Raw genomic sequence first — 22,369 nt, forward strand, 5'->3', positions numbered from 1 at the left:
TTAAAATGCAAAAGTCAATTATCATGGTTCAATTATGCTCTAAACAGAAACATTCATTTCGAACGTGCTCCTGTCATATCAAAGAACCTAATGTTGATTTTATATGCCAGGCCTTTCTGTTTGTATAGCAATAAAACTTTTCAGATGCACTTGTGACGTTAGGATGTAACAAAATCGCCTGGTTCTGCTTTCATCAATCAAACTTTTCTGATTATCAATACTTATCAAAGACATTCCAATACAAAACTTATTTAAGAACACTACCAGGCACATAAAGTACATTTGTGATATTTTAAAAAATATCGACTCAGTTTAGAAGTCCAAAGAGAACAAACTCCCATGCTTCCTTTTATATAATAGTATAAATAAATATCTATATATATCTATATATATATATATATATATATATATATATATATATATATATATGTGTGTGTATATGGAGAGAGGGAAAGCCATTCTTTTTTTGTAAAAAAAAAAAAAAGGAGATAATTCGTTCAGTATATATTCAAGCAGTAGCTCACTGAAAGTTTTCTTTTCTAAGTGAAACCAGAGGAGTGTTTCATTCAAGTTAATTTAACAGGCTTTTCAGTGCAAGTCCATAAGACCCCCCCACACACACACACACACACACACATACACACTTTAAAAATGGTACTTGTACAGTTTAATAAAGACATTAAAAAATGAAAATATAAAAAAAGGTTATATTGTACATATCTGTTATAGAATGAAGTTCTCTGAAAGAAAAATTTCACTTAATTTTATCAAGTACTTTTTTTTTTTCTTGTTTTTTTTTTACAACCTAAAAACAATTTGTTATGATACCGAGCAAAACATTCAATTTTTAGGAAGAAAAGCTAGTATTAAAGATGGGGAGTGAGTGTTAGCGCTTTAAACGGAGTTATCTCCCCATGATGTGTTCCAAAAATTCAAAGATGTCTGTCATAAAAACGTGTTTTATCCTGTAACAAAAAAAAGACTACTTGATCAAATTAAGTGAAATTTTTTTTTTTTACGATCTTCAGTCAAAAACGAGTACGTACAATATAACCTTTTTTTTTTTCGATATTTTCATTTTTTAATATATTGATTAAACTGCACAAGTGCCTTAAAAATTAGCATCCTCTGCATCAAAGAAAAATAATCACACATCTGTTGGATGATAAGAAAATATTTGCAACTCTGTATTCTCGCCATGGAAAAGAAAAATTAACAAAAATAAAGAAAAATCTGCATGATGTATATACCTGTGACAGAAAGAAAATGTTGTACACCAAAAATCACGTAAATTGATCAAGCAGTTTTATTTAAAAAAAAAAAATTAAAAAAATATGGCTAAATGATGATTAATGATTCCTAGATGCCATTTTGCAAGAGAAGGGAGATAATTCAAACTTTTGCCAAATTTTAGGAAGCTGTTAACATGGAGAATAAACCTAGCTTGCTGAATTATACAATAAATAGAAGCAATTAAAAAAATTGACCTAAATTTTTAACATGCTAAGTTATCTTTTAAGATTTTAAAAGTTGAATCTGAATAGCATTTAAACTGACATATCCGACTTTGATTCTGACTAGCTAATTTTTATTTATTTATTTTTTATTGTAATACCATGTTATTGGCACTATAGCGTACTTTGATACAGTTTATTTGAAAGATTATGTGGCCCTGCCGGGACAACTGCTTATAATGAAATAATGGTTGATCCAAACCAATGCTGGAGATATAGAATACTGGCTGGATAATGCATGTTTAACATATCAAAAGTCATAATATATATATATATATATATATATATATATATATATATATATATATATATATATATATATATATATATATATAAAAAATAGGTAAGAACTAAAAAGAACACATTTTGCCTTAACACCACTTTTGGTCATCCGACAAAGGTGCAATTGTACCTAGTAATTTACTCCTGTTCATCCGTTTGTTTTTTCACACTTTTCTCAATAAGCACACCTTGGATTTTTAAAAAATTTTGCACAAACATTAGTCATAGTGAAAGTAAATTTTTCACTCATGGAGGGGGACTCTGCATGCTCGGCTTTTTTCTTTTTTTTTTTTTTTTTTAGTACTTGTTTGCACTATAATAATGTATTTTGCTATAGTTTATTTTAAAAAAATTATGTAGTCCACTCAGACAACTCTTAGTTCTAACCCGGACAACTTGTAATATGGAAACAATTTTTTGATTATGACTCCAAAAAAATCCAAATCAGCAAGGGGATTATTAATAGTTGTCTCCCTTACAACTAAAATTTCATTCTATTTCTATATAAGTTTAAAAAATGTGCAAGCTAAAATTAGAGATTCAAATGCAATTGTTTTATTTAGAAGAAGAAAAAAAAAACAAGAAAATAATACTTCAAAGCATAATTTTATCAAGAAAAATAATTTCTGTTTAATTTTTGATCTAATCAAAGTTCTTTTTAATAGAAAAATTTATTTAAAATCCACGATTTGAAAATTTACTGATGTTTTTTTTGATTATTTTTAAATTTTATGTTCTGATATAAATTTTTGTAATCTATAACTAATTGAAGTATAACATATTTATTTATCTTACGGCATGTTGTGAAAACCTCGACTTTTATGCCTCACATATTTAACACTGGCAATGCAGGATATCTTGTGAAGGCTGCAGGACAGTCGAAAATCAAAAGGAAAAATTTTTATGCTATAAAAGTTTTGCTCAATAATTTAAATTCTTTACTATCTATGTGGCAGAATCGATATCCATTCTCTCAACATTTTATCTTGATAAAACAATTCATAGATTACTATCAATTAAACAGCAAATTTTTTGCTGTAAATGCATAATATGCCTTAAATATTTTGTTTAGGACCTTATAGGATGGGTGTAGGTTAGTTTCACTGCCAAACAAACAAGACTCAGAAAAGCACCAGTCAAATATTCCATAATTATGGTTTTTAGATTTACCATTAGCTTCTCTTCTTTTTGGCCATACTTTAAAAAAAGCACCTGCTCTTTGTATTCTGGGATGATCACACGCGCATACATATATATTAGTAATATACATGAAAAAATTAGATGTTTCAATAATGACATACATAGAAAGAGCTTGATAATCTAAGAATCTTTTTGAATTTTTAAAATCTGACTATTTTTGTGCCTTGCATGTTTGAATAATTCTTCCCTCTTTATGACCGTATGTGTGACATCACCTTTTTTTTTTTTTCTTACACTACTTTTTCAGTAAAAATGTTATATCTTTGAAAACAGTGAAATTTTCCATAGAAGTGTTTTGCTGAGCAAGAAATCAGAATATGCCACTTAAAATGTCCAGAAATTAATAGTTTCAAAGTAATCTGAAGTAAACGCCGATAACTATGTCGCAATATCGTAAAAATATCATTTAAGTTGAATTGTGATGTATTTTATGTACAAGAAACTGAAATCTAAGAGTTGGACGTTTTAACAATGAATATATTGCAAGATTTCTTTAGTATTATTGTATTGGCTTTATTGCTTCCCTGATTCACAACAATATGCAATTCTCCCGTTTTTAGGCAATTATGTGTGAAAACTCTGAAAGCTAAATCATACAAGCAGCTCACACAGCAAAAAAGCGAAGAAATGTATACAATCGTGCCACCTATATTTAAAAATCTCATACATCTCACTAGCCACAAAATTTCAAAGTTAGATATTTTTAACTGAGGCCACTAGTTAATATAACAGCAGTATATAAAAAAAAACAGTTTAAAAAAGCGATTTCTGATATATTTATTTAATATGCGGAACAAATAAGTTAAAAAAAAAAAAAAAAAAAAAAAAAAGGATAGGAAATTTCATTATCTTCCACGTTTCTGTTTTTACCTAATTTCACAACCAATGTAAATTATTCATAAAACTTACGTAATCTTTATCCGCTGTGAAATAGCCCCAACCCCCCAGATTTATTCAATAGGAATTCCGCCTAAACAATCAACTCCTGCAATCCACTCAAGAAAGCTAAAATCGCGTATTACTTCTCCTTGCAGAGGAACTGCTGTGCTTAAATTCTCTTGCGTAGAAGGCAAAAATCACACCGACTCTACTCAACCCATCTATTATTTTTAATGTTGGACAATATGGGGCCAGGAACTGGTCCAGTACCTGTCAGACTGAGGTGCGTCACCCGAGTATTACCTAAGAGGCCCACCCTCTCAGACCTTGCCACCAGGCTTTCAGATGGGACAAGGTTATCGCTTGTTGTCTGCTCATTATCCCTACTGAGAAATGGGAATGTCCAGGCAATTTTTGCTAGGTCAGAGTGCCCATCCATAGGGGCACTGGCTAGACATCCCCACATTCCGACCATGTCACATCTTGTTGGGGTGGGAAACAAGTCAGTGTCTACTCAATCCAACTAGTGAAACATAGGAAATAACACAAGGGAGTTCAAACAACTTTTATGATGACCACACATATTTCAGAAATCTCTGGATCCACTTGGAATCTGATTGAATAAAAAATACTAAAATTCATCCATTACGTTGAAATGTAACCTGTGTACAACTAAAAAAACTAAAAACTTTACGCTCACTCATTTATTTGAATCAATAGTGCTTTCATGCTTCCATATTTAGCCCTTATTCATCAATCTTCCACATGCCCTAGTTTGTTCTGGGCTGTCAGTGCATTTCTATTGATATTTGGATGCTGACATTAATAGACAGCCTAAACCGAAATGTAGATTCCATGAACAAAGCTTCTTCCTTAGAACTGCACACCTGTGGAACTCTGTTCCATTTTCCTGCTTTCCAACTGACTACAATATGGTCGTCTTTTAATCCAATGTGAACAAGTTCTTGATGAGCCATCAAGTTAAGTAATCCAATTTACCAAAGTTCCACTACTAATGATTGCTACGGCATTTTCCCATTGACTACTCTACACTCAGTAACCCTTATCCTCGAGTGGCTTCTGGGCCTTGATAAGTGGTGACTCCTTTGTAAAAACAAACAACAAAAAAAAAAAAACAGGGCAGGGCAACATCTCATTTTAATTGCAACGACTTGAGTGTGTTCCCAAGCTCTTATGCCGATGACATGCAAATTCCTGTGTCACACTCAGACCCTTACATAGCGTCAGTATACCTGCAGTCACTGCTTGTTTTTTGCATCTGAGTGTGTGAGGGGACTGAGACACAGTGTCCAACCCAGCAAAAACACTTGTGCTATTGTCCTCTGGATATCTCTCCTGTCTCTGTCTATGGGATTTGGTTTCAAGACACATTTGTGCCATTCTTAAATGTCATAACTATCTGGGAATAATAATATCTAGTACTCTCAAGTTTGACCACCACTTGTCTTATACATGCAATACAGTTAATAGGAAGCTTTATGTGTTTTTCTTTGTATTCTTACACGTCAGCTCATAGGACATAAATACAGAAAAGATATAAACATTTATATATTTTTCGTATTGATTTTTTTATCCATACATATGTATCTATACTATTAATAAAATCCTAAATGTTTATTTATTTGTGTGTGTGCCTATATACCAATAAAACTTTCAAACGGATGCACCGAATTGAAAAATTCTTTTTTTTTCCCTAAAAGGTGTGAGTTCCTATATTGTCCTTATCTATATATGGTTTGTAGTGAACAACGCCGAGTCACACAAAAGACCCGAAATAAGGGTTTTTGGGCTGTTTTGAAAACTTGTTGAAAAAGTTATCTGCCCATGTCAATGGAATTTAGCACTGTCTCTATACAGTTGCAGTAACATCTTTCAGCATATGGACAGGACTTGTGGCGCAATGGATAACGCGTCTGACTACGGATCAGAAGATTCCAGGTTCGAATCCTGGCAAGTTTGTAATAATTTTAACCATCATTTTATCCAACGTTTATTCATTATCCTTACCCTTAGTTAAGGTATTTTTGATTTTTCAGTGATTTTGTTTTGTGCATATGGGAATTTCCCATACTCCAAGTTAACAGAGTAAGACAATGTTGAGTGTACTCGATTTTATGTTTGACTCAGCATTGGGTATGCCAACACAGCGCAGCCACTCGTATAAAATAATACATTATATATTTATTTTTTGTTTCAGTATTAACTTCGTGTTCAGTATGTATGTATATATATATATATATAGAGAGAGAGAGAGAGAAAGAAAATAAAAAGGAACAAACCGTATTATGTGTTCATCAACGTTTCGTCTTTATTTCGAGACTTCCTCTGGATGAATATATATATATATTTAAAGGTTATGAGGGTTTTTTGAAGCATGAAAAACGATGTTACTTTTTGTATTTAATATTTTTATTGTTATTTTTTATATTTCAAGCGGACCTCCGCTCTTGGTCACAAAAAAGTATCGAAATTTGATACTTTTTTGTGACCAAGAGTGGAGGTCCGCTTGAAATATAAAAAATATAAACAATAAAAAGATTAAATACAAAAAGTAACATCGTTTTTCATGCTTCAAAAAACCCTCATAACCTTTAAATCACTATCCTAGAAGCATACGTGGACTTTTAACATTTTATGTATGTATATATATATATATATATATATATATATATATATACACTAATCATAAGTAAGCTATTAAACTTCTGTGTTTCATTCTTAATGAAATCATTTGACTAAATGCATAGCTTTATATTCTATGATTGTTTTAATTGTTAAGCAATCTCCAGTTAGTCTGAGATTTTATTACACCATCGCTATTCAATTGAATGTTTCCTCCCTTCGTTTAACAAAAAATTTGGACCCTCTACTCTTCAATGTGGGCCAAATAAACACATGATGACCTTGCAGGGACAGGCTTAACTATACTGAGTTATAACTGTGGTTATTTTTACTGACTAGCCATGTCTTTTTATATTTACTTTGCAACCTAATATGAAGTGCAAGATTTATATTATTAGCAATTATTAGCACTAGAGAAACTGTTAGTTTGTTTGTTTTTTTGTTTTATTTACTTATTCTTTTTTTTTTCAATTTTTAAAAAAGTGGATTTTTTTGTGTAGCTTGTTTGCTATAAGTATATTGGGTTCTTGACCAGAATTCCTACAGGTTAAAAAAAAAAAAAAAGTAAAGAAAAATCTGTGTGATGTACATATTCGTGACTAAACAAAAAATATATTCCAAAAATTATGTAAAATGATCAAGTAGTTTTATTTTTATATATATAAAAAAAAAATTTAAGCATTTAATGGGAATTTGTAAGGATTATGATATAAATCTAGGTGTGAATTATTGAGTTATCTCCCTTGTTTCTTGAGATTTTTTTTTTTTTTTTCAAAATGACGGCTGAGAAAGACATAAAATTTAATTTTCTTATTTAAAATTACTTGATCAATTTCTATGATTTTTGGAATATATTTTCTTTCTGTCACCTATATGTACATCATACAGATATTTCTGTTATCTTTGTTTTTTTAATATTGGAGCAATTCTTAATAAGAACAGTTTAATGTTATACTACTAAGAATTGTCCCCACTCGGCTTTGTAGTTTTTTTTTGTTTTTGTTTTTTTAACTATGCCAATTTGTCGTTTTCCAAAATATGTTGTTTTTTTTTTGTTTTTTTTGCTTCAATCTAAGAGAAGTAACTGTGTATGGAAGAATACAATTACATAATCTTTTTTTAAGATGGTATCCATTTGAAAATAATTCTGACCAAACAAAATATTTCTCTGAAAGAAATTAAATCGAATTACATTTTATTCTTACAAACTTAACAAAAAACTGATGAACCAAAAAGAAATATTGATTTTGTAAAAGGAAAGTTATCGATGACAAAGACGATACATACATATACTAATTTTTATTTGTTTTTCTATTTAATGTTTTTAAACTGTTGTTTTAAGCCATTTTATCTAATTGAATTTGATAAACATATGTAGATTAGCACATAAAACAGAATGAGTTAAATAAAACATTTCAAAAACTATTCACAACGCATCATAGAAGTCTCATTGATTGAAACATCATTTGGTTTTGAAAGAAAACCACAACTTTCAATTTGGACAATCCTCAATAAAAAAATAAAAAAAAAAGAAACTTTTATCCTTTTTCAGTATTTTTTTTTTTTTTTTTTTTATGTTTCTAAACTGTCGGACGTTTTATCTCACCTAACATGTACCATTGTAAATATGACTGAAAATTTTGGTTCATCAAAAATCCATGCATTATTATTATTATTATTGTTGTTATTGCTTGTTGTGATGAGTGAGTACTTGTTCTCTGAAAAGGGAGAGAAATGTGATTTTTTTTTTTTTAAGAATAAATCAATGCTTGAGAATGGTAGCATGATAAAATTTATTGACATTTAAAGAATGAACTATTTACAGAATCATTATGAAAAGTATCCTCATTGCAATAGTCATGTATTGCTACTTTATATTGAACGACCTACTACTAACTACTACTACTGCACGTTTACCCTCACTTGTTCCTTGGGTTTGAGGGTTTGATGTTTGGCTCATCAACTTGGTTGAATAACTTCGCTCTACTTGATTCAATCCATTGCCAATGCTTCTGTTAAAACCCAAGATGCTTCAGATTTTGCTTGATTTTATCACTTCACTTCTTTGGTCGACCTCGTGGACAACAAAGTTAATGATTCTTCTTGCCAACTGCTATGTGTTGGATGTGGCCAAACCATCTCAGTCTGTTCCAGCTTTGGATCTCATCTACTGAATTGAGGTTAAGCCTGGATCTCGGCTCCTTGAGAGGGGTTCTATCAGCAAGTTTTGAGAAGTATATCCATTCTATCATTGTATACATCGCATTTTTCATTTTTTTTGTTTTTCCTGATTAATGCCAGTCTAATAGACATCAGGTATGTGAAACAACAGCAAAGTATTAAGCAAAGTGCATTTTATTATTTAATATTAATGTGTGTGTGTGTGTGTATGTGTGTGTATATATATATATATATATATATATATATATATATATATATATATATATATATATATATATATATATGCCTGCTCGTTTAAAAACTAGATTTTTATCGTTGAGCACTGTATGTTGAAATGTAAAGTCGGTCAGTAGATCGTGATGTTAAAATCATTTAATCACTCTAGACCTACTTGAATGACATTTACTCTCATAAATGTTTATTTCAACTAAATTCTCGCCATTGTTCACGCCACCTGAAGAGTATGTTCCTTTCTAATGAAGTCAGGGATGGCTTTGTGATCAGGTTCGAATCCCTCGACCGGCAGTAATTGTGACTCCCTACACTGATGATTCCACAAAGGATGGAACACTAGTGTCTGTAGATATTAAAAATAATCATAGTAATAATTATATATATTCAGAATTTCAAATTTAAAAATGGAAATATAAATATTAATACTAATATGAATGAATCCTATCAAGACCGTCTTAAAAGACAAGATGGCCGGTGGGCAAAAATAATTTAATGTGCTGACGTCATCACGGGTAGTCCATTAGTTGTTTCTTTACACCGGTAAACACCGGTAGTAACTCGTGGATATCTCCATTAAACAAAGTAAGTTTTAACGTGCACCCCCCCCTGTATTTAACACGATGTAACTATAATTTAATTCAATATTATCATCCTAAGTTTTTTACCATTCAAAAGAAGCGTCAAATAAATTGCTAATATTAAAAAAAAAATTTTTACAGCATACAAAACTAATGAAAATGCGAGACAACATCGACTCTTTTGAAGAGACGATTTTTTTAAGCTGTTGACACGTTTTAAAAATTTAGCAAAAATTAATTTTCCTGAAATTTTCAATATTTAAAAATAAATTATGCCGGCTGATAACATTTTTAAACTTTTTTTTAAAGCTAGAAAGATAAAATTTAAAAATACTTATATATATATATGAAACTTAAAAGTAAAAAAAAAAAAAAAAAAAGTTGTCAAAAAACAAATATATGACAAATAAATGTTATCAAAGGCAAGATAAGTTACTTTTCTACCAAACTAGATATATTTTTCGTGTTTTTATTCAATGTAACATGTTTATTCAGCTCCAAAAACAAGATGTTATAAATAAAAAAACTAGAAAAAATATATGTCAAGCTATGTCACGGTAACATATATTGAGCGAGTTTTTTTTACAGTATTTTAACCAGTTTTTTATTTATAACACCTTTTCCCAAACTTACCGTGTTAAAGAGGGAGTCAGACGCCATCTTGAAATTTCCGGGTTTGTATTACTGTACACATAGATTCGAAAAAGTCAAAAAATAAATGTCAAACAAATAAATGTTATCAAAGGCAAGATAAGTTACTTTTCTACCTAACTGGATATATTTTTTGTGTTTTTATTCAATGTAACATATTTATTCAGCTCGAAAAACATACAGTGTTTACCGATGTATTGGAAAATTTAAAATGGCGGCCGACTCTCTCTTTAACACGGTAAGTTCGGAAAAAGGTGTAATAAATAATAAACTAGACAAAATACTCTTAGAAATTTGCTCAATATAAGTTACCGTGACATAACTTGATATATATTCGGTGGTTTTTTAATAGTATTTTTAAAAACAGTAATGAATTTTCCGAACTCAATATTTTTCAATTTTTAAACTTTAAAAATCTATCAAAATTTTTTTATTGATTCTATTTTTACGATATTTTCAGGGTCAATGTGAAATTTTATGTTCTTTCCAATAAACCGAATATAATATTTTAGACAAACGTTTTTTTTTTAATTCACGCCCCCCCCCCCCCCCCCCCAAGTGTCACCCATTTTTAACTTTCTCTTAAAAAGTAAATAATTAATTTATGTCGGAGTTTTATATATCACAAATTGAAGAGAAAAGGTCAATAAATAATATATTCAAAATTAAAACAAAAAAAAAAAATGCCTTTTTTAGAAATTTATCTGTAAAGTCCGAAGTTTAATACCTTTTTTAAAAAAAAAAACACATTGTTTTTTTTGTTTTTTTTTTTTTAATAAAACCTTGGTCCTTGCTCCTTTAATTGAAAAAAAAAATTAGGGCTTGAATTACATTTTTCGAGGAGTTATAAGCTTGGAAAGATGGGGTGGAATTATTCACTATTTTCACGAAATTTCTGACACTGCTATCGGTAAACACTGTATGGTTTTCGAACTGAATAAACATGTTACATTGAATAAAAACACGAAAAATATGTCCAGTTTGGTAGAAAAGTAACTTATCTTGCCTTTGATAACATTTTCATTTAATTATATTAAATAAACTTCAAGTTTACTACAAATCAAATCGTGTTCCTTCACTTTTTAAAAATGTAATTTATAAGTAATTAAAGAACGCATTCTAATCTTTAAAATCTATAATACAACAAAATATTCAATTGCTTATAATACTTAAACAAACAACTTGTGTTTTATTATTTTTTTATTATTAATATTAGATGAGTTTCAGTATAAATCATCGTGTTCTTTCTTTATTTCAATCCAATTTTGAAGTTTTGTAACGCTGTCTGTAAAAATTACTGTTCATTATTGACAGTCTAAGAGTTCCACATATCTTGCTTGTTGGGACCTCGGCGATGACGTCATTTTTTCAGCTGGCCGGCCATCTTTATAACGAAGGCCACGATCCTATGCAAATAAAAATGCTCAATATTTGAGATAGAGCATTAATGTATGAAGGGAGTTTAAACTTCTGCAAATTATGATTTACAAACATTTATTGTCCACAAAACAAGGAATACAATATATTCTTTTCCCGGGTTTCGACACGGTAAGAATATTTTGTTCTGTGGAACTGTCTACTACAAACAAGTCACCTCCCAGGACTTGTGTGTAACAATGAACCATCTGAAACTGTTCTGAAAGTCAAAATGGCTTACACTTCTAGAAAGTTCCTATTTACTTGCCTCCCCACGAGGTCAGTTTTTAATGTGGGGTGAAGAAACAAAAATAAAAATTGTCTCAGTTGTGAAGGATTAAATTAAAGTGTAGCATCAGAACAGATACTACACTTTGATCTTGGTCCAAAGGCCAAGAAATCTCTTATGGTGTTAAGAGTACAAAACAAAGTTAATTATTTCCTTATTTCGTGGAATATGGAAATCAATCACTTTATCTTGTATTCCTTGTTTATGGACAATAAATGTTATAAATCATAATTTTAAAAAAATTCAATTCCCTTCATATAATATATATATATGGCATGATCGCATTGACACACCAGTTCATGTCAAATCACCAAAGTTAAGCAACGTTGAGCCTGGTTAGTACCAGATGGGTGACCATTTAGGAATTCTAGGTGCTGTATGTGCTCTCCGCTTATCTCACCTTTTCTTTCCAGTCATCCAGTACATACACTTCACTTGCCACTGGTATGAAACAATGTCAACTCAGAAGTGTGGTTGGAGATTGCGCACATCCTGCCACAAAAATTTCACATGCAGGCACCTCTTAGTGGGTATTCATAGTCTGTCAAAGACTGAAGGAGCCTGTGTGTGTGTGTGTGTGTGTAATATATATATATATATATATAATATATTTTTCTTGGGTTGAGCATTGTGGTAAGTGAAATAACAAACTGCCACTAACATATAAAAGCAATACTCTGTGTGAACAAATGGAACTGGCATTTGACAATGTCTATCATTTATAATTTCACCTACCTTAGCAACAACCAAATGGCTTTTGGGGTGGGTATTAGTGTTGATTGTTGTCTAAACAGTCAATTTTCGATCCCGACTTTTTCATTTTCGCTTTTTCTCTTTCTCCCTACCCCACTTCCCGATTGGTTTCCTAATTTAAAATTTACTAAACATTAATACTATGACGCTTTTCCCTCTCTCATTGCAAAACTCATTCATGTTCTGCAAGGCAGGGAACAAAAACAACAAAATCTACTACAAGCAAGTGATTGAAGGTGTAAAGAGCTTGAAGAATAAAAACCTTCCACAAAATAACTGAATGCAACATGTATAACGCAAAGGGGTTGATGTACTATACTGGATTCGGCATTAAATAATCCGAAAAAGGTAGATATTCCATAAAACAACCAACCTAAGGCAGTTGCCTGTCAAGCTGCACTGAAGAGCTGTGATACAGTGATACAGTGATCAATCTGTTTTTGGATAATTATATATGAAAGAAGTTACGTTTTTTTTTTTTTTTTTTTTTTTTGTATTTTCATGTTTTTATAGCATATATTTTGTCATTCGCGAAAAACAAAGCAGTAAAATATGAAGTTAATTCTCTGCCATTAAATGTTAACAATTATGCGAAAAGGTGCACCAATTAAAGCTGGCAATTCAAACTACTTTTAATACCTAACACACCAATGAAAATTGCTGCTTGAAAAAGATGGGATATAGTTTGTTAACGACGCGTAGGTCTCGAGTACTTTCACAAACCACATTGTAGAACTGGGGGTTCATTAAAGAGTCAGCGATCTTTGCTACCCATGAACCACCTGCCATATCTTAAACAAAATAACTCTGAAATTTTATTGTCTGTCGTATGTTCCCAATGTAATCATTGACTTTTGCATAAAAATGAGATGTTGCCTGCCACCTTCCCACTCACTAATTTAGATCGTCTTTGATGAAATGACTGTTATCAGAAATTGCTAAAATACATAAATATGGGGTGAGTCAGAAGTAACCGGGCAGCTGTTGTGTAAGATTGAAAAAAAAAAAATTATGTATCGATCGATTTAATGTTTTTACTGCATAGTTCCTTCTGACTCACTCTTTGTACAGATATATGGTAGATGTTATTAAATAGATAGGATTATCCCTGTTTTGGAAGAAAAAAAAAAAAAAGAGAAAAAAATTCCCAGAACAAGTTCTACTTGTTACAACCATCACTCTGATCAGGTTGAGCCGACTTCCCCTTGAACAAGCACAGCGTCTCTAACTCTAAGCTAGGTCATATAATATGGCTAGCCAATCCCAATCGTGCATAGTTAAAGACCAGCTACTCGTGGAACAGAACTGTAACACTTAAATTTATAGTTTTACTCTTCTTTTACTAATGTACTCGCTCTGCGGCTTCCGACAAGAAGATATATGTACCTGTCGGCAGGAGTGTGGAGTGATTGGCTTCTAAAAATGAGTTATTTTGTGGTTCATCATTGAAAGTGTAGTTTTTACTGAGATGTTATAAAAGGTCACTGCCATTTCTAAAAAAACAGTTTTTGTATATATATTTTTTCCATCTTTTCTCTTTTCTTATGATTAAGTCTTTACTTTTTCTTGGTATGTGCGTGTTTGTATTTTGTAAACCATTCTACACGATGAGTCGGAAGTAATTCTGTTGTCAATAACGTTTCTAGTTCAAATAATGAAATTTCTCGATATTTAATATATTATTAAATGTGCATGTAAGTCAACTGACTGATTACTTCTGACTCGCCTCGTACTTTGGACTATGCTATAAAATTCAGAAAAAAAAAAAAAAGTAATAATAATTTGCTGGATCCATGTAAATTAAATGGTATTATTTCACTTTCAAGTATATCTGAGTTGTCTTTTCTTTTTTTGTGTTTTTTGTGGCTTTTATGATCAGAACTTGTTACTAATATATTTGTTGACTTTGAACATAGTTGATTTACATATAGGCTGCAGCCCAGGACCCTGAGAATAGAGAGGCCTCCTTTCTTACGTTACTTGTGACAGGCAGTTTTTAAAAGGCCGGAGTGTACCACCTCTTATGTGCTGATTTTATTCTCAAATGCACCTGAGCCCTGTACACAATGATTTCATTTTATACTGATAATTTAGTGCTTGCTTATGAAATAATAGAAAATCTATATAACTGTTAACTTAGAGAATTCTAATGGAAAATAAAGGCCTGAGAATTAAAATTTCTAAGACTAATTATGGTCAGTGGTTGTAGTATGTGTTGCAAGGAGTTGAAAGGTCAAGGTGCTAATCGACTCTACAACTAAGAAAGTAGACACAAGGGCAAAGAGGTAATGGCAATAGCAAAGAGATGACAAGCACAGATGATCGGTTAAAGATGATAGATATTGCATTTTCTTTACCACAGAAAAACTGAATCGTGAGGCAATGGAAATTGTGTATCTGGATCATTTGGAGCAAGAATGAGTGTGCATACAAATGACTAAAATTAATTCCAGGCCGGATTTCTTACAGTCAAAAATGTCTGGAATATTTATTGATTGTGTATATATTAATCTTGGTCCAAAATTAAAGTCAGTTGTTTTTGTTGGATGTGTGAAAAAGGAAGTTTGTGTTTTTTCTTTGTGAAAAAGTTGTCTTTTTTTATCAAGCGTTTGGGGTGTATTGGTGTGTTGAAGAATAACAATAGAATTGTAGAGAGATGACGATCTATTTGTGTATCAAACAATGGAGATGGATCAGAACTCCCATATTGAGCAAATATGTTTGGATGACGAGTCTATTGAGGTTGTCTACATGTTTTGTTATATTGGTGATATCATTGGAGCACAGGAGGAAGCTGATGTTAGTGTAATTGCAAGAATTAAAAGTGGGTAGAGTAGGAGGAACTTGTGCCAGTACTAACCAGTTGAGCATCAGCGCTAAAAGTTAAATCTTTTTAATACTTTACACAAGTTGCATTATTTGTATTATTCAAAATACTGTTCCCATCTTAGGTGTTATTCTCAGGTTCAGCCAGTGTAACCTCCAAGCTTTTTCAAGTGTATCTTGTCAAAATCAGTCATCTTTCTGTTGAACTTGAAAATCAATATGGAATTCTGAATGGAACCCTTAATTTAATCCACAGAGGTAGCACGCTCTTGTTCTGTCAGCCATGACAGGATAGTCTTAAGTAATTTGCAATTGTATTCTTATGTAAATTCATTCTTTTTGCTCGCTGTTATCTTCATCTTTCATAGTTGTTGATAACAGCCCTCAAAAAAGAATGAATAGGCGGGGGGGGGGGGGTACCCAGCAATGCCCGGGTGGAAAGAGGTGTTAAAAAAAAAGTGGTAGTAACGGGGGGGAGGGGGGATCAAAACAACAGTAGGTAGCCCTGGTGGAGAAAGGTGTTAAAAAAAAAATGGTAGTAGACAGGCAGGCTTGAACCCATAATGCGAAGGAGGAAAAGGTGAAAAAAAACTAACGTTTTAGCTGATGCGAGCATTGTAATTAAGGGTAGTCAATCGAAAGAAGATGATGACTTGCAAAAATGTTGATGATAAAAGCGACCCCTCCTTGTAAAAAATCATCCGAGTTAAGGGTGAAGGAATCTTTTTGGCCAAGTTTTCCATATTTGTCGTCAGAGAGAGCGAGCTTTAAAATTTTGTCACGTTTTGACACATGTCGAAAGTTTTTGTGGGACACATACACACATTTTGCCTTTTCTATATTAGATTAGTGGGGATACCCGGCATTGCCCGGGTGTGGAGAGGTGGTGTAGTGAGGAACTCCAAGGGTGGAGAGAGGTGTTTAAAAAAAAAAAAAAAAAAAAAAAAAAAAAGTGGTAGTAGCAAGCGTGTGGAGAGGTGGGGGGGAAGGGATCAAAAGAACGGTAGGCAGTTTGAGTGAAGAGAGGTGTTAACAAAAAAGTGGCAGTAGGCAGGCAGGCTCGAACCCGTAACGTGAAGGAGGAAAAGAAGGTGAAAAAAACATAACGTCTTAGCTGATACGTCCATCGCACAACCAGAAGTTGCAAGCATTGGAATTAAGGGTAGTCAATCAAAAGGAGACGATGACTGGCAAAAATATCTAATATACACCTAAATTTTTATTGTTTTTGAAAGATAACAGGCCAAAGTTAATCTCTAAAAGTAAAAAAATGTTTATTTACATGTTAAAAAAAATTAAGTGAAAAATGTTGAAAAAACTACAAAAATTTGTTTGAATTCAAGTCCAAATAAATCAACTTTTAAAATCTCTGAAAAAAATGATTATCAGTTTTCTGAAACTATTTCAATGATAATTTGTAAATTAAACTCTTAAGCCTTAGGTCAATCTAACAACAATAATGTCGTCTATCGTCTTAACGGTGTAACAACATAAATGTTGTTTTACCATGTGCTTCATTCATGTGTATGTAACTGACACCCCCACTGAAAAATGGAATGGTCTGGTGACTTTATTGATGAGTGAGTGAGCTGACGTCATTTTGGAAGAAAATGGCAGTGCCCATGAATTCCAACGCAGTCAGAGAAATCGGCGATTATTGTTCAATGTAGAGGAAGTGCTAGATATTTTAAAGGAATCTGATAGCAATTATGATTCCGGGAGCGGAAGTGATATTGAAAGAAGTGATTTTGAGAATGAAACTGACGATATTTATGAACCTGCTGATTCTGACTCACCGCAATCCGGAAATGATGCTGACACTTCAGATACTGATGTTGGTGATCAGCCAGCTCTAGTGTGAGCACGTAGGCATGCCCTGAATAATGTCCCCAATGATCCCTGTGTGAAAATTAGAGATCTGCAGAATGACAAGCCACCAATCTTCCATGATTTCACTGCCCATTTGTGGACCAGCCTGGACTCCAATACCAACTACTTCCCAAGTGACATATTTTGAGTATTTCTTAGGCCCATTGATGACACTGATTTTTCTCTGAGACTTCTTGGTAAATGAAACAATTAACTATTTTGTCTGGTGTCGAGCAAAATCAGGGCTGCTGCAGCAACATTCCAAAATGTGGTCCTGGAAGCCTGTTACGATTGAGTAAATGCGTGCATTCATTGGTTCGTGTTTGAACATGGGGCTTATCAAAATGGCCACAGTGAAATCATATTTCGAAGTCAAGCATTTTCTGTTCCTGTGTTTCGAAAAGAGGCGACATTCAATATAGTTTTTCGATTTCTGCACACTACTAACAGCTTGAAGGAGTAACTATAAACAAGCCCTAACTACGATCCGCAATATAAGCTCTGCAAATTCCAGGATCATCTGTAAACACAGTGGTAAAATGGATACAATCTGTCAAGAAAAAAAATATCAATTGATGAACCAATTATTGGTTTCAAGGGCCGATAATTTTTATCAACTACATTCGTATCAAAAAGCACCATCAGTGGGGACTGAAGTACAATCGTGCTGATTCAGAGACTGTACATGCACAACATAATATATCACACACGAGGGCTGAAGATGTCACAAAAGAGGCAGCCATTTGATCTTTATGATAAACTCTTGCAAAATCATCATGTTAAACATCACCATTTGGTGGTTGACAACTATCACACAAACATCCCTTTGTGTACAGAAATGCTGGAAAATGAGATTTATGTCACAGCTGATCGCCGGGGTTTACCTGAGAATATCAAGAGGAAACGGAAGGTGGAAGGAGACATTGTCGCAGTGCACAATGGCCAGGTGTTAGGTGTTTCTTGGATGGACAGAAAGCAAGTTCGTTTGCTCAACCCATGCTGCTGCAAAGACCATTAAGACCAAGTATGACAACTCAAAAAAAACCTATTCCTTCTGTGGTAGCTGAGTACAATGCTGGTATGGGTGGGGGTCAATGTTTCTCACCAAACGACTGTCACCTATGCTGCAAAAAGGTGGTCTATAAAGTGCTGGAAGAAAGCGTTCTTCTATTTGATAGACAGAACTGTGAAAAATGCCTACATAATGTACAAGATGAATCCAAACATTGATGGCCAAAAAAATGACCCATCACGAGTTCTTGATTCGTGTGGTGGAAGGATTGATTGGTGGTTACCAAGAGCCCAGGAAAAGAGCAGGTCGTCCAAGTTTAGGTAATGACCAAGCCAGATTCACAGCATGGCATTTCTGTGAGACTATTCCAGACAAAAAATGAAAAATGTGTGTTGTTTGTGAGAAGAACCGAGATGAAAACTTCAAAGGCTTACAACTTGGTGTCCTGAATATTGTGACTGTCGAAAAGAATGCTTCCAGGCATACCATTTATAAGGAATGAGGAAATATACAGCTTAGAGACATTTCATAAGTCAAGTACAGTTTCCTAGAGGTAAAATGGGAATATTTCATTTTATTTTGGTATCTAAAAGCATTTTCATGATAAATCAAACAATTCACTACTTTTGGCCCCAAAATTGACCGAAACCATTGTGTGTTCCGGACCAGACAAGGGGTTAAGATACCAAATTAAAGAAAATGTACATAGTTTTTTAAACTAAAAATTGCATTATAAATTTTTTAAAAAAAGTGTTTTATGGAATAAAGAAACGTCTCACTGAAAATATAAACACAAATCTTTCTGGTTTTCACCAAAGTATGGATCACGGGAAGTGTAATAATTTTGTTTAATGAATTTAATTTTGCTGTAATAAAACAGGAAATGCTTATTTAATTAGAATATTTTTTGAATGTACACAAGAATTTTTTTAATGTTTTTCAAAAAAAAGTTTCATATTTAACTTGGTATGTTTTTTTTATTCAATAATACTATAAAATTATCGATGACATTTGTTTAACATTTTTCCTTAGATTTTGAAATAAAATGTTTAAAAAGTCAATTTTAGCAATTACATTTATTCTGAAATTTTATTATTTTTACTAGTAAGGCGCTTGGCATTTCCCCATTGTAAAATACACTTAAATATGATATTTTGATTAATGCAGAATTCGTATCTATTATTATATTATATTGGTTCCAAAATATAGTAATAATTTGCAAAGTTAAAAAAAAAAAAAAAATGACTTGTGCGCCACCACCAAAGATCGAAACCAAAACGTTTAGCTTATGATTTTTTTCCCCTTTGTCGTTAATGACTGAGCTATGAAGACATGTTTGCTGCAAGGCTAAAAATAAAACATGAACCAATATCAATTATGCTGTGTATGCATATTCGTAATGCCGGAGTTCGACCTTCACCTGGCAAATTTCAATTTTTTAAAAAAATTTTCACTTTTGTACCGATTTTCTCAGGCTAAAACCCAAATCTAAAGCTTTGCATGGATTCAAATACCCTAAATATGAAGTTTCATGTCTGTAGACCGAAAACTCTAGATTTGTAGGCAAAATTTTTTAAAGAAAAATATATATGTATACATAAATATATATGGAAAGAGTTTTGTGCTTACTATAACAATTTTACGCAAATATAAATCTTGTAGAATATCTGCATTAATATAATTACACGTAATAATTAACTAAAGATGATTATCCCATAAGAAAGCCCCCCCAAAAAAACCTAAAAAAAATAATAGGGAATTAATTAAAATGAATGTTTAAAAGAATATGAAAATTAGCTAGATCTTTTGCTAGTGAATGCAATTGCATGACCCATATATAAAAAGTTGTATTTTCTTTTTAAATAAATAGAAAAAAAGGGTTTTTAATATGAATATCAATAAACAAAAAACAAAAAAATGATAAGAGTAAAGATTAAAAAAATAAGCTAAAACAATTCTTTCTTAATTATTAAATAGAATTCAAATTCGAAAGAAAATGATTTACTAATGAAAGTTATAAACTTACTTTTTATTTTTTTTTTTTGCCATTCTGTCCACCCATACATCTTCAAATTAGTTGTTAGGTAAAATCATTTTTTTAAATCATTGTTTTATTAGTTACTCGCTATCTCAACCTTTTCATTTTATTTTTAATGTTTTCAAGATCATAAAAGTACAAGAGAAATATTACATTTAACATTTCCCCAGGAACTGATTATTAAAACTACAGGAGATATTTTTTGCAATTATATTATTTTTTGGTGAAAATATTGAATAAATAATGCTTAATTCAATGATAATATCATTAGATTGAGAAATTAATTTTTTTTTTTTTTTTAGTTATATTGATTTCATTAACAGACTTTCGGGACTATTTCCATAATGTTCCTGAAATGTATATTTTTTAACTGTTTATATCTAGGATGTTTTATTTTCATAAATATGAAAAAATAAATTCATTCGTCTTTTTCAGAATTTAAAACTATAACTTTAGTGAAGGTGTTTTTTGTTTACACAAAATAATACATTTTTCACTAAGATTAAAAATAATAAAATGTTCATTATATTCTGTGATCGTTAGTAAATGCTGAAAATTTCATTAAAATGGGTGGATTTCCTGAATTTTGATGAAATTTTATGTGAAGAGAGAGGTCAAAATGTTTAGATTTTAGGGATCAGCCATTTATTTTGCACGTACACACTTAGTTTACACTATTGCAGTTTTGATTTTGGTAAACATTAGGTTTAATAGTGAATATAAACAAAAATGATTGAATACGTAATTATCTAAGTTACATTAACACAAGAAATACAAACACACATGAAGTTGTCTCATAATTTTATTAATATAGAAATTAAGATATCTCACTGCTTTTTATTAAGTTATATAATTCTGGATATAATTCATTGTCGGTTTGTTTTGAATATGCTTCATTAGGACAATAACGATGATGATGAAGACGGTTTCACAAAATGAAGAGATAAAACTTGTTTGGCTGGTTCTGCTATGAGCAGGATCAGTGATGAGGACTTCAGGGTTGTCTCTCTGGTCGGAACATTATTAATTGCCAATAATTAACATAAAGACATTTGTAATCCAAATAGATGCTGTTTATTTTTTTTATTATCTCAGGTACATTATTAAGGTAGAGAGAGAGCAACAATCTGATACTGGCTATTTTTGAACGTTACATTTTAAGATGTGCGTTATGTTTTGCTGCTGAACAAATTCTCTCCCCTAGCTCACACCAGTCTAACTGATACTCGTTTTGTCGCTTCCATTTCCAGATGTCAATTTTTAACTGTTGGCAACTTGCATAAAATGTTCGTTCTTCGTGAAACCACTTTAATGTATAATGAAAAGAAGAATCAGCAGCAGCCAGCTCAGATGAAGTTATAAAATGACCATAATCAAGGATGACCTGTACACTCACTTTTTATTGGCTAGTACACTGAGATGTAGGGGAGAGGATTACACCACTTATCCTTTAATCTCCACCTTTAGTAAGGGGACATCAAGTACAATTTTTTTTTTTTTTTTGACGAAGATTGAACCCTGTTCTCCCAACCTATTCGAGAACACTTTTGTAATGCCAAATGGGCCGATATTTATACTTAATAGAATATATCACCCCTAGAGAAAATCATTATGTAACACTCTGCTGTAGACTCATTTCCAACTGGGTTTCTACTATTGAAAAATTTTGCACACACACACAATATATATTACAGAAGTTCAGATCAACAAGGTACTTTAGTTTACAAGCTGAGAGGAGGGAACCGAGGTAAAACATTGCTGATTTTTTAAAAATGTTTTAATTATAAACCACCCTGATGTCTCCAGCCATCTTTTGACCTGTAGGATTGGTCATAAGGGAAGTTGCATCATGGGAGGCATTCATTATTTTTGAAAATATTTTATTTCTGGGTTTGCTGGAAATTTCCTAAATATTTAAAAAAAAAAAAAAAAAAAAGACTATTTGTGTATATATATATCGATATATATATAAAAGGCAAAATGTTAGTGTGTGTGCGTGCATTT

General features: G+C 31.8%; 1 protein-coding gene and 1 non-coding gene across 2 annotated transcripts in view; one reads left to right on the plus strand and one right to left on the minus strand.

The window, feature by feature from the left end:
- The window catches only part of LOC145242761 (uncharacterized), a 111,242-nt gene that overhangs the window by 71,977 nt on the left and 16,896 nt on the right, over positions 1–22,369 (minus strand). The window lies entirely within an intron of this gene.
- Positions 5,783–5,855, plus strand: Trnar-acg (transfer RNA arginine (anticodon ACG)). Its single transcript has one exon. It is a non-coding gene; the product is annotated as a tRNA-Arg (tRNA).

The sequence above is a fragment of the Euprymna scolopes genome, chromosome 21, assembly GCF_053919585.1.
Source record: "Euprymna scolopes isolate OS-2025 chromosome 21, ASM5391958v1, whole genome shotgun sequence".
In the NCBI taxonomy this organism is placed as follows: domain Eukaryota; kingdom Metazoa; phylum Mollusca; class Cephalopoda; order Sepiida; family Sepiolidae; genus Euprymna; species Euprymna scolopes.